A 14,017-nucleotide genomic window follows, 5' to 3' on the forward strand; every position below is an offset into this window, starting at 1 on the left:
CAGCACCACTCAGCCAGAAGCTACAGCAAATGTACAACAAGCCGCTGAGAATTCCTCCAACTGGATTACTAAATGTGCTGACAAATGCACCTCTGTGAAGCCAACCATAAGCAACAAATCATCAAGATAAGCCAGCTGGTACACCCTCAAACTCAGATCCATCAACTTCCACCGCACACATGTATGAAAATCCTTTTTTTTGCTCTGGTCACTCCCAAACTTTTTGGACAGATACTGCTGGTTACTGACTCTGACTGTGCCCTGGGTGCTGCTAAGCAGACCCAGGGACAGTGCTATGTGTGAAAAGCATTATGCAAATTAGGCTCATTATAAAGGTTTCTACCAGCCTACGTATAAGTCCCTAGTATGTAGTAGGGCATGCAGGTTAAGGACCCCAGCATACTGCTGTGGTGCCCTGTGTCATTTTAAAGGCAGGCCTGCCTTACTGGCTGCTTTTAAGTTAAAGCTAACACCAACTTAAACTTTGGCATTAAAATTCCTTACGAAGTCCTAAGCTACCCTATTTATTTATACATATAGTTCACCCCTAAGATGAGCCCTAGGTGCCCCCAGGGTTGGGTGCAGTGTAACTATAAGCACAGACTTTGTAAAATATGTTTTATAAGCCCTGGTGAGAGAAAGATAGCTAAATTAGTTTTCTCATTAATAGAGAATTGGCTCCATAGGCTAACACGGAGATACTTTATTGTAAAATAATAATGTCTTCCATAGGAAGGAGCTAAATCTGGCATGTTTAGTTTCAAATTAAAAGTTATAATAAATCCAACAATTTGATACCGTTGAATTTAATATAACTTGTACCTAGAAAGACTTTTAGAACTCTTCCTAAAAGTTACCAGCTTCAGCCCTGTAGTGCTCTTCTCTGATTGGTCAGCATCTGGAAGCCTGAGCCAGGCTGCCTTGATGAGGTGTGAAGTGGCCTCGGCGGACACAAAGGAAGCATCTGGTGAGGGGAGATCTGCCTCAGCAGATGGTGGAACTGGTTGGGGGAGAGCAGCCAAACTAGTCTTCAAAGGAGGGAAGGACATTTTTGACAGCAACTGTACCTTACTCATTTCCTGCAAACCCATACCAGGGCTTCCCACACAGTTGACCCAAGGAGGGCTCTGGGGAGGTCAGCTTCAATTTTAAGTTGGTCTCAGATGAAAATTTCCATCACAAAAAATCATCTAGGTCCTAACAAAGAATCTTGGCCTAGGTCTCCTGTGACGCATCTCTGAAGAGAGCACTAGTGAGGTAGGATTCATCTTGTGACTTCATCCCTGTCCAGAAAATCTTCAAGAAAAAAACAAAGTCAAAAATTGAAACTTTAAACCAGGCTTCTCGCTCACTGTAGCCAAGCAGGACTCCATCAAGTTTGGCCTCAAATTCTGGTCGAGTGGGACTAGATTTCCAGATTGGCCTATTTAGTTTCTATGCGTTAAAAAACATGTATTATTTAAAAATTCATATCTCCGGTTCCCTTAATTGGATTTTTTAGTTTTAGTGTAATTTTAAAGATAAAATATCATTTATTTTTATGAATTGGTGTTGGATGTTTTTTAATTGCATTTTGTGTTTTACTTATTTACTGTTTAGTGATTTTAAATGCTTTACACACCTGTCTCTTAAGTTAATCTTAACTGCTCATTGCCAGGGTTCCACCGGTTGAACAGGGATTAATTGATTGAGACCATGACTGGACCTAGTGAGGGTTTGTGGCCTATTGTTAAAAGTAGGTATTTACCTGCCCTTATCAATAATCCACTTTCCAACAACACCCTTAAAGAAACAAAAGTGCACCACCAAAAACACCTCTGACCGAACCACCTACAAAGTAGCCCTCAATCACTACCACTAACGCATCAAGGGCGCTAAGAAATCATCCCTCTTGAATCTCACTGAATCTAGCACCAACCGCACATGAAAACTCTTCAACATAACCAATTAATTTTTACGCCATCAGCCATGGAAAACACCATCTGCCTCTCTCAAAATCTCTATTGGACTATTTCCACAGAAAAATAGCCATCATTTACAACAACTTCGATCCCCAAGCCACCAAAATCAACCTTGACAACATAGACCGCCCTGCACACACCAACCGAACAATCACCTCCTGGACACCTCTCACCACACTGGACACCACCATCATGTCCTCCATCCACTCTGGGGCACCCAGAAACCCATGCTCCCATCACTTCTTCAACCTGGGAACTAAGGAAATAAGCACAGATTTCACCAACATCCTAACCTCCTCACCTCCTCCATCACCCTGGCAACCTTCTCCAACAAATGGAAACACGTAGCGGTCATAGCTCCTATCCTCTGCCGATCCCAGCAAACTCAAAATCTGTCTGCTCCAGTGTCCTGCTGAAGTTCTGAAGAAGGCCATCAGCATCTAGCTCACAGAACAGCTGGAAAGGAACGGCTTGCTCGAAGCCTCCCAATCCAGCTGCCGCACCAACCACACCACAGAGACAGCCTTGATAGCAGCCACAGGTGACATCAGATCCCGACTTAAATGCAGGGAGATGGCAGCCTTGATTCTCCTCAACCTATCAGCAGTATTCAACACAGTTTCCCACCACACCCTCACCAACAGGCTCAACAGAATCAGCATTCAGGACAACGTCCTCAAGTGAATAGAACCTTTCTCGCAAGAAGAACACAAATGGTCCACCTGCGACCCTTCATCCCAAAACCTAAAACATCATCTGCATTGTACCTCAAGGATCCTCCCTCAGCCCAGAACTATTCAACACCTCCTTGACCCTGCTCGTGGACATCGTCAGATCCCACAGACTCAGCATCACATCCTATGCAGATGACACATAACTCATTCTATTGCTCACCGAAGACACCTCCACCACCAGATCAAACTTCTACAACACCATGACCAGTGTTGCAGACTGGATGAGAACTGTTTGACTTTTCATCCCTGGTGTGGTGTCCCCTAACCTTTTGCCTCTGTTTCCCAGGTTGTTGATGGGTGCTGGACCCTGTTTTTGCTGTTTTTGTTACTCTGGGCACTTTATCACTGCTATCCCGTGCTAAAGTCCAAGTGCTCCTGTATAAAATGTGTATGTAATTGGATTTCCATGATTGGCATATTTGATTTACTGGTAAGTCCCTAGTACAGTGCCCTAGAGGTGCCCAGGGCTTGTAAATCAAAGGCTACTAGTGGGCCTGCAGCACTGGTTGTGCCACCCACAATAGTAGCTCTCTAAACATGGCTTAGACATGCCAGTGCAGTGTCTGTGTGTGTAGATTTAACTGCCAAGTCGACTTGGCAAGTGTAGGCCTTAGCCTTCCCTTTTATTACATGTAAGACACCCTTAAGGTATGCCCGAGGTAGCCTCATGGGCAGGGTGCAGTGTATGTTTAAAGTAAAACATACACTAATATGTTTTATATGTCCTGATGGTGAAATACTGCCACATTCAGTTGTCACAATTGCAAGGCCTACCCTTCTCATAGGTTAACATGGGGGCTACCTGTAAAACTGATTAAAGCATAGATTCCCTTTGGGAGCAGAAGACATGTGGAGTTTGGGGTTTCCTAGCTCATAATTTAAAAATACATCTTTTAGTAAAGTTGGTTTTAAGATTGTGTGTTTGAAAATGCTACTTTTAGAGAGTGGGCATTTTCTTGCTTAAACCATTCTGTGACTCTGCCTGTTGGTGGATTCCCTGCCCGGGTCAGTTTAACAGTTGGGCTGTTTGCATCTCTCTCTAGAAAGTGACACAAAGGGAGCTGGGGTGTAGCTTGCATATCCTGATGAGTCAGCTGTGCTAGGAGGGAGAGGAGACTTTCTTTTGAAATAGGCCTACTTCAAAGGCCAAAATGGGTATTAGAAGAACACCCAAAACCACAGACTTTAGATCACTTCTGGACATCAAAAGGAATCTCTGCCTGGAGAAGAGCTGAAGAGCTGAGGAGAAGTGCTGGCCTGTCTGAGACTGTGCTTTGTGGAGCTATCCTGCAGTTGCTGCTTCTGCCTGTGCAAGGGGACAAAGACTGGACTTTGTGTACCTTCCTGCTTGCGAAGAAATCTCCAAGGGCTTGTCCTGAGCTTTCCTCCTGTTGTTGAAGTCTCAGGGCCATCAAAGACTTCTCCTGGCAGCACCTGGACTCTCTGCTGAGACTCCTGCCCTGCGGTGCCCTATCCAGTTCTTGGGGCCTTGGAAGGTAAAGCTGGCAGACCAAGACTGAAAATCCATGCACAGACTGCTGTGCAGGGAAAATATGGACACACCTTCTGAGACGCGGCTGAAAAACAATGCTCCGCTGGCTTTGCGGTAGAAATCGAAGCTCCACCGGCATCGTGGCTGGAAAAGTGACGCAAGTAGCTGGAAGAACAACAAGCAACACCCGCTCACGCAGGCTGATAACTTCGCAGCCCACAATGTGCGGTTTTGCTGATACCGTGCAGCAGGATTGTCAACGCAAACCTTGCTGGGCATGGAAAAATAATGCAACACCTGCCCGGACCAGAGTGCTGCCCAGGTCGATGCATCACTACCCTGCGGGGAGGAAAAATTATGCATGCAGACCCGACCGGAGAAGGAGAAAGGGTGCACAGTCTCGCTTGTGGGTAAGAAATCGACGCACTGCTTACCTTTTTTGATGCACACTCACCTGTGCTTGTTATTTTGACGCTACCCAGATACTTTGCTAACAGTGTTTTACCTGTTTTCTCAAGGATTTAAGACTCTTTTTGCTTTTTAATTAATAACTTAACTTGTGTATGTTGTATTTTTGTCATTTTGGTCTTGTTTTGTTTAGATACATATTTTCTATTTTCTAAACTTGTGTTGTGTAATTTTGTAGTGTTTTCATTGAGTTACTGTGTATGATAGTACAAATACTTTACACCTAGCACTTTGAAGTTAAGCCTGCCTGCTCGTGCCAAGCTACCAAGGGGGTGAGCAGGGTTAGCTGAGGGTGATTCTCCTTTACCCTGACTAGAGTGAGGGTCCTTGCTTGGACAGGAGATAACCTGACTGCGAACCAAAGACTCCATTTCTAACAAGAACCAACTGCCTCAAGCTAAACTCATACAACACTGAAGTGTTGATCTTCTGGAAAATTACCTTTATATGGGACAGCAGCTTGTGGCCATCTGAGCTAGGCCCCACACCCACTCTGACTGACCTCACTTACAATCTTGGTTTCATCCTAAACTCTGAACTTGCCATGAAACACAAAATCAACACACTCTCTGCATCCTGCGTCCTCACCTTCTGTATGCTCCCCAAGATCTTCAGATGGATCCCCACAGATACCAGAAAGACCGTCACCCAGTCCCTCATTACCAGCCAACTTGACTAGGGCCATCCTAGCTTCTCCATTCAACTCCTAAATAGACTCCAGGTCATATAGAACACCACCTCGAGATTCATGCTAGGCCTCCCCAAATGGTCCCACACCACCTCCACCTCAAGAATCTGTACTGGCTCCCCATATAGAAGAGATGGAAGTTTAAGATCCTCACACACACCGACAAAGCCATGCACAACCAGAGACTGACTGAGATAAACCACTGCTAGAATTTCCACAAACCCTCCAGACTCCTGTGCTCTGCCTCCCTAAAACTTGCACACACACCCCCATCTGCCGCAGCCACCATGGAGACAGCTCCTTTGCCTATATCAATCCCATGACCTGGAACTACCTGCTAGTCCAACTATGTACAGCACCCTCCCTGACCAACTTCTTGAAGAAGCTCAAGACCTGGTTCTTCAACTCAGACCCTGCATCTTCAGCGCCAGGATAGCCTCAGGGTTATAGTGCTGCGCTATACAAATATTGATTGAAAGACTGTCGCCAAAAGACAAGTTCTGGTTATCCATATGTGGTAAATAAACTAAAATGCAATTAACTTTATTAATGTCACTAGAAATAGTTAAGATAGAGTGGCTTAGTAGGAAATATGCACAGAGATAATTGGAAAGAAAACACATTTGAAACTAAGAAAAGCAAATCATTTGCAGAGGTTCATTCGGTCTCAGTAGTTGACCATAGTTGAAGGGGTTAATTATTTTGAAAGCTTTAAAGTCATCTTCTCAAACTGAAACCTCTTGTTGTATGTCCCCATACATTCTCCATCATATCCAGATGTCCCCACACACTCTCCATCATATAAAGATTTTTTTTTAAAGTTAGGGATGTTAGCCTGCTTATATTACGATCTTGTGTATCAATCATGAGATATCTTGCATAGTGACATGGAGGATATATGAGGAATACAGACATTCCCAACATTTATATGTGTTTCAGTCTGCCATCCTGTTGCTGGTGGAAATTATTTAGGGTACTTCCATTAAGGGTTTCATAATTACTACATTACTATATATCTGTAGCTCTGTTAAAATTGTTCAGAAATATTAATACCACACATTTCTATCACTAGCACACAGGAAATCATTGGACCTCTGGTTTACCTTCTAGGATCTTTTATGGGTTTGTGTTTTTTTTTCTTTACTGTTTGTTTCATTAGAGATCTGGGGCTAGATGGATAAATAAACTATTTTGCGATTCTCTAATAGCAATTTTTAAGAAATCACTATTTCTGAATCGCAAAATGGTAGGTATCAGTTTTGCGATTCGGTAATGGCGATTTCTTAAAAATCGCAAATGCTATTACTGAATCGCAAATTGCGATATTGGCCCCATTCGCACCTATGGGCCTGTATGCTCATATTTGCGTATTTTTTGCATTTCCCTAATTGCAAATTCCTAACTGGAATTTGCAAATTTGGGAAATGCAAAACCCAGGGTACTTGGTGCCTAAGGCCCCCTCTGCTGCACCCCAAGAATTTTTTTGAGGACATGTAAGGCGCACACATGCCAAAGGGGCATGTGTGCGTTACATGTCAATTTTAAAAATTCATTTTTCATGCATTTTTTAAATTTGCACATGCTTACCACCAAGTTCAACTTGGTGGTAATAGTGATGCTTTAATGCCCAATTTACATTAAGGAAAAGCATGATACATGTGGTTTGGAAATCGCAAATAAGGATTCCTTATTTGCGATTTCTTATTTAGAGAATCACAATTTGCGATTCTCTGAATGGGCTCGCAATTTTAAGGAATCGCTAGGTTAGTGATTCCTTAAAATTGCACAGCGAATGCCTTGCATACATACTGAAAGGCATTTCTGCATTCGCAAACGGCCATTCGCACCGTTTGCGAATGCAAAAACGCTTGATACATCTAGCCCTTAATTCCTTTTAAATTGTTAGGGTTCCAGAGGAGGTTAATAGTTTATTGATTACCTATGCTCCTCTGACCTTCACCAATGTTGTTTCAGCTTGGAGTGTTTGGAAAACGTGATTGCAAAAGGTATGACAGAATGTAGGCATTAGGTGTTCTGTGTTCTCAAACCTTTCCTTTATACTGGCTGGCACAACATGTTCACCAGGACAACCCTGAGGATGAAGAAGTGGGATGTCTCATTTAACTGTGACTACATTCTTGGAGCACATCTGTAGGCAATCAGGGTAGAATGACATAGGGATTTACATAATTGTTATGTTCCATGGTTTCTTTGGTTAGAACTGGTGGTGTTACAGCCACTGAGAGACTTGTGAGTGAAGTTGTATATGGTTGAATGAGACCAATGTGAGTGTCCCATTTTCATTGGGTGTCCTCCATTTTTTTCTTTATTATTTGGCTATGTTTATGATAAGTCTTGGAGGGGTTATTGATAGGTACCTTATTCTGACAACAAGACTAATGTTGCCCCCTGAGAGATGCTGATTTTTAGATTCTAACAGACTTGGAGTATCGGGTATGCCATTTTATTCATGTCATTAATGAGGTGACAATGTTCTAACAAAGAGATGTGATGGTTTGCTAAACCATGCACGCTATGAAATGGCTTGGCAAAGGTGTTTGGTGTGTGATAAGTTGTTTTGTCCAGAGTTACTTTACCTATTTCCAGGTGGAAGACAGGGTTTGATGTTTGTAAGCACTCCTGGATCTTCTTTTTCTCATTTGATGGCCTTCTTTGAAGGCATTTTCTCCTACAATGGGAGTCACATCTCAAATCATCCCAATGTTTGTGGTGATCATTGCAAAGAGCGTTTAAATCTGGGGGAGATAGAAGAGGTGCCATTCAGCACATGTGATGATGCAGTGCTTTTTCCCTAAACAGACCATAAGCAGTCTTGTACAAAAGAGATATTAATAAAATGCTGGATCAGTGGTGAAAATATTGATATTCGAATGCGGGGGTTGTTCTATTACTGGGCATCCCCCATTTTCTAAAACTGTTCAGAGTACTTCTTACTCTTGATTGACTTTAGTATGCATCTTGTACCAGACATTGTTGATTAGGCAATTTAACTTTCCCTGAAAAGGGTCAAAGTGGCAAGCATATTATTAACTTTCTGAATAATCAAGTACAACCATTTTCAAATGTATGTGTTGAAGATTTGTGTGTCCTCATGGTAACTGAGATTTATATTTGCAAAATGTACATGTACTTTAAGTACCCTGATGTCAAGCTCATTTTATTACATGGCTCCCTTAGTGTGTGCGCCCAGAGACAATGCTATTATACAATAGTTCACATAAAGCTACTATAATTCTGTTTGTGCGAGGCCTTACCATTCAGGTGCAAACGTGCTCATATTTTATAATACCAATGACCACATGCAATTTTATTGCATTTATGAATGGGTTTGCTATATTTTATTCCCCATTTTCTTACCCTCTCATCTCCACACATACCTCTTACATCCTCCTGTTCTCCCACCATAAGGTTTCACACATTGGGCTCTCCACCTCTGGAGCTTTGGAATGTTGGTGTTATGTGATTTGGTGGAACAGTTGTGGGGAGCCAAGTTTGTTTCTCCTGTTCCTGTATTTGATGGTGTCAAGTAAATATATAAACTTTTGTATTCCAGTGTACAATTCTTTATAAAAGGGAACTTGTATATGTACAATTCTGACATAATCACAGTCTTCGGTCACTTCCAGCTTTTCAACTGAGCAAAATACTATTTTGTTTGCTCAGTTTCATTTCATAACAATGCTAAATAGCAATTTATGTAATTATAATGTTGTTTCTGCTTCCATCTTAAGACTAACATATGTTCACATTCTATTAAAATATTTTAAATTTTGGATATGTGTTACTTTTGTGTACATAAGTAAAGAGAAAAAAGAAAATGTAATTGTCCCCTCAAATACCTATCTCTTCACTCTTCCGTCAAGGATTCTCTCAACTAGGTGGCTAACAAATTAAATATATTTCTTTTGTGGAGAAATTAAGATAATAGGCAATATACAATTAGTTGAGTATGTCATAAAGAATTACTGCAAAGAACACACAATGCCTGTTTCTGAAGGGTTGTATGACAAAATATTGTGAAAGAAATCCTGACACAATAATAGTGTGTCAAAAATTGTCTGTGAGTGTTCATACTTTATATTCAAACTATAAAAAAATTGGTCAAATATAAAAAGCAACCAAACATCATAAAAAAGTGAGAATGTTGATAATATAATATAATAGAATATCATATAATACATGTAGCTTGATTAAATAAGAATAAATAATGCAATTACATTTACATAGTTGTAATTAGTAATGCATGTAAAATATGTACATACATAAAATATAAGAAATAACGGAACAATTTTTAGATTACAAAATACTACCTTCAAAAATACTGACTACAAAGCGAAAATGAACTTACATATGCATAAACACACATATGTGTAATCTAATTTCAAAATCTTATAGACATAATTCACAAACTAAAAATGTGAACAATTTAGAAAACATTAATAATATTAAAGGTCTTTTAAAAATTAAAATAAACACACTTATATTAACAATAACCCATATCACAACCTCAAAAAGAAAATTAATATTTTAAAAATATAAGTTACTTAACAAATAAATACTTTTTGAAAATATAATATAAACATTAAAGAAAAAATATACAATATTAAAACATTTCAACCATCTAAAATAAACTGCACCAAAAAATCTGGGTTTTTAAAAGAGTCAGATTAAGGAATCTAACTCCAATTGAAGTACATGTTTAAAAACTGTTGTAGTTAGGAGATATTAGCTTACTATTCCCACTTCAAAGCAAGGTAAGGCAGAAACAGTATTGGACTTTGGAAGTTTTTAATTTACCATTTACACTTCAATGTAATCATATGCAAGGGAAGTTTTGGACATTGAGGGGGTTACAGTTACCATTCCCACTCCAGCGTAAGCAAATGCAGGAAAAGTGTTGGATTTTGGAGGGGCTAGATTTAATAATCACACCCAAAAAAGTAACACAGTGGAAATTGTTGGTCTTTGGAGGGGTTAGAATTACTATTCCAACTCCAAAAATGTTACACATTAGATAGGTTAGATTTTCTGTTCCCACTCCAATCAGAACAAGAGTAGGAAAAGTGTTGTATATTGGAAAGGTTACACTTACTATTCCCCTCTCCAATCTAAGCAACAACGGAGAATGTGCTGGTCTTTGGATGGATATACTTAGTATTCCTACATCAACATAAGCAAAATCCAGGGAAGTGTTGGACTTTGGAGGGGTTAGATTTACTATTGGCACTCTATTTTCGGCAACATTCGATAAAGGCCCTCATTATGACTTTGGCAGTCTATTTCGTAGACCACTGAAGTCATGCCCACCACATGACTGCCAGTGTTGGCATTCTTCAGACTGCCATATTGTGGGTGCTGGCTTCTCTATTCCACCATTTGGCAGGGAAGCCGTCAGCAGCCATACTGGATGTCAGCGATCTAGAGGAGTTTGCTCCATCACCACCTCCACGTCGCCACAACACCGCCTGCCGTATTGCAACATTTTAAACGGTGTGGCAGTGTTGTGTTGGCGGGGCGCTGGTGGTGGAGCAAGCTCCATGGATCCTGTTCTCTCCCGGATGACCACCACAACCATCAGGTATGGTGATTGTCCAACAGGGGAGGGGTGGGGGTGTTGAGTGTTGTGTGCGTGAATGGGTGTGTGTGTGAATAAGGAGCGTGGGGAGTGTTGTGTGTGTTTGTGTGGGGTGTGCAAGTGTATGTGTGCTTGTGTGAATGCCTGTGTGCTGGGGGTGGTCGGAGTATGTGTGCGTGTATTAAGGGTGGTGTTCTTGCCATGTGTGTGAATGAGTGAGCACAGATGTGTGCGTGTATTTTTTTAAGTGTAGTGTGGTGCTTTTGTGTGTGGATCGGGGCTAGGGGTCAGTACGGTGATGGGGAGGAGGGAGGGTCAGTACGGTGATGGGTGAGGGGGCTGTTGCTGCTTGAGGGAAGGGGCGCTTATGATAGGGCTGGGGGTGGGGGGCTCCTACATGGAGGGGGTGTTGGGGAATACTGTTGTGGCGACAGGAATTAGTATTCCTGTCACCAGTATCCTTACCTCCAGGGACTTCATGGTGGGGCTGCTGCCACTGAATCCCTTGTGGTAAAGATACTCATTATACCGCAGGCGGTGTTAGGTGGACCGCCAGGTTGAAGGTGGTCAACCTTCGGGCAGGCGGTCCCACCCCCCTGTCGGTATAGGCGTTTAACTGGCTGGATTATTTGGGTGTCCCACACCGCCACGCTGTTGGCCGTCTGACTGCAACCACAGGCGTGGTGGTGCAGGACCACCAAGGTCATAATGACCAGCAAAGTGTTGGAATTTAGAGGGGATCGCATTGACTACTCCCCGGCTGAATTGTTTTGAATAAAACACTTAGAGGCATATTTACATGCCCCCAGCGCTGCTTTGCTCTGCCCTAGCATCATTTTTTTTATGCTAAGGCTAGCATTGCACCAGTGTATAACCCCTTGCACCACATTATATCTGCTCTAGATATAATGCATGGAAGGGGGGTGTTCCCCAGCAGGGAGGGCCCAAAAAAAAAAGGCACAGTGAAATTTGCTAAATTTCACTGAGACATTTTAGCGTCATTTTTTAATGCCTGCCCAAGGCAGATGTTAAAGTGATGCTACTGCTTTATCCTATGGGCCTCCCTGTGCTTTGTTGGACAAGCACCAACATTTTCAGTGCTAGTTCAGCAAAACTCCACAAAAATGTTGATTCTATTGTACTAACGAGCATCATGGAGCACTGTATTGTAAAGGCAGCACTACCATGATGTTGTTAGGAGGGCGCAGGGCAATGCAAGGAAACTGGCACATCAGAGCCGATGTGCCAGTACCTTGTAAATACAGTATGTCCCTTACTATTCTGACTCCAATATAAGCAAAATCAGGGACATTTTTATAATTTAGAGGGTTAGCTTTTCTGTTCTTCCTCCAATCTATTACTACTACTATTTAGGACAACTATATTAAAGTAAACAATATTATATACACCAGTATTTTTAAAAATAATAATATTCTTATCTTCTTCATTTTGTGACTTGATATTTATCTAGTGATTATATTTTGGACACAATATTCATGTCACACAATCTTTTTGAATTTTTATTTTGTCATTCACCTTCAGCAAACTTCCTAATCAAATAAAAGGACTGTGGAATGTAGAATTAGATGGAAATTACATTGTCTATCATTATTTCGAAAATCTCTTGACATTTTTGAAAGACTGCCAGTTGTCTCTTTTGACTATAGACAAGGACTCCGACCCCTGAATTTTTTTGAACACTAAGGAAACAACAATGCAATGTATGTTAACCTAATAATAAAAACAAACATTATATAAACAATTGTCAGAGATGCTAAATAGTCTAGTGACAGAAGAAAATATCCTAGTGCATAATTAAACATAACATAAAATATTCCACCAGGCAACAAAGCCAATCACAAATGCACAATGCATATATTCAATATTGCCTTTGGAAAATAATAATAAAACAAAGTACATAAATAAAGAAAACAACACAATGGATGAAGAGTTTATCCAACCAGCAGAGACACATATTTCTAAGACTAAAGGTCAGAAATGTTTGAAGCAAAAGGTGTATACTCACCAAAGTTTATAAATTTCAAATGAACCTTTTTATCCTGAATGGTTTCTGGCCAGTGATACATCCAACAAATTTGTAAAGAGAACATGGTGAGGGGAGAATCCCTGTAAGACAGAGTTCTACCCAAAGTCAAAGCAACATAGCTTTAAGAAATCTATTTGTTGGGCCCCAATCTGTTGTGTAACACCTTAAGATCACATAATATGTTATGACAATATCAACATGATTTTGGTTTGGTATATATAATCATGTGTCAACCTGATGGACTGAGAAAGAATTTATCAGCCAGTAGCAAATGTCTGTCATGTGAGGAATGGTAAAAATATCAAGGGATCTAAATACAGCAAAATGATATAATTATTTAGTGTGCAGATGTGCCACAGAGAAAAGGTGCATAAAAGTGTGCACCACCTAGCTAGACCAAAAATGCCATGCTTACATCCATTGTGTTTAACTAGTATAATTAGAATGGAATTATAACTGAACATAGCCAGAAATGCTGTTTAGAAGGTGTAGCTTTGGATAAGGAATACATTCTGAACTGTGCAATATGATGAGAAAAAATATTTTTTCTGCAGTCTGTTAAACAAGTTCCTCTAGATGCAGAAATGATAAGCCATTAAAATCGGATGTACAGCCCTCTGTGACAATTCTCCTTTCAAGATCTTAGTCAATATTGGTTCTTTGCTGGTGATATTGATGTAGGTGCCTCAGTGTATCTCCTGTTTTGAATGAAGGAGTCAATAGGAAACTAAAGCAGTTATTCTACTCTATAGTATATCACTGAAATTCAACACTTGGACACAGTTTGTGCATTGACAGAGCTCTCAAATCCTTGCTGGTTACTGCGAAAACTGGTGTGAAGCCCCAATCAAATCTTTGTAGGGCAAAAGCTTCATCTAGCCCTCTGCTTTGAAAATACAATAACAGTGTTAATGATGTGGTGAAAGAAGTAAATAAAAACTACCACACATATGTGTTGATGAAACAAACTTTGGCACAGCCTAAATGTTGTGCCTAGGATAACAGGCACAGACATATTACTAAGCCAGTGC

The sequence above is a fragment of the Pleurodeles waltl genome, chromosome 12, assembly GCF_031143425.1.
Source record: "Pleurodeles waltl isolate 20211129_DDA chromosome 12, aPleWal1.hap1.20221129, whole genome shotgun sequence".
NCBI classification, from domain to species: Eukaryota; Metazoa; Chordata; class Amphibia; order Caudata; family Salamandridae; genus Pleurodeles; species Pleurodeles waltl.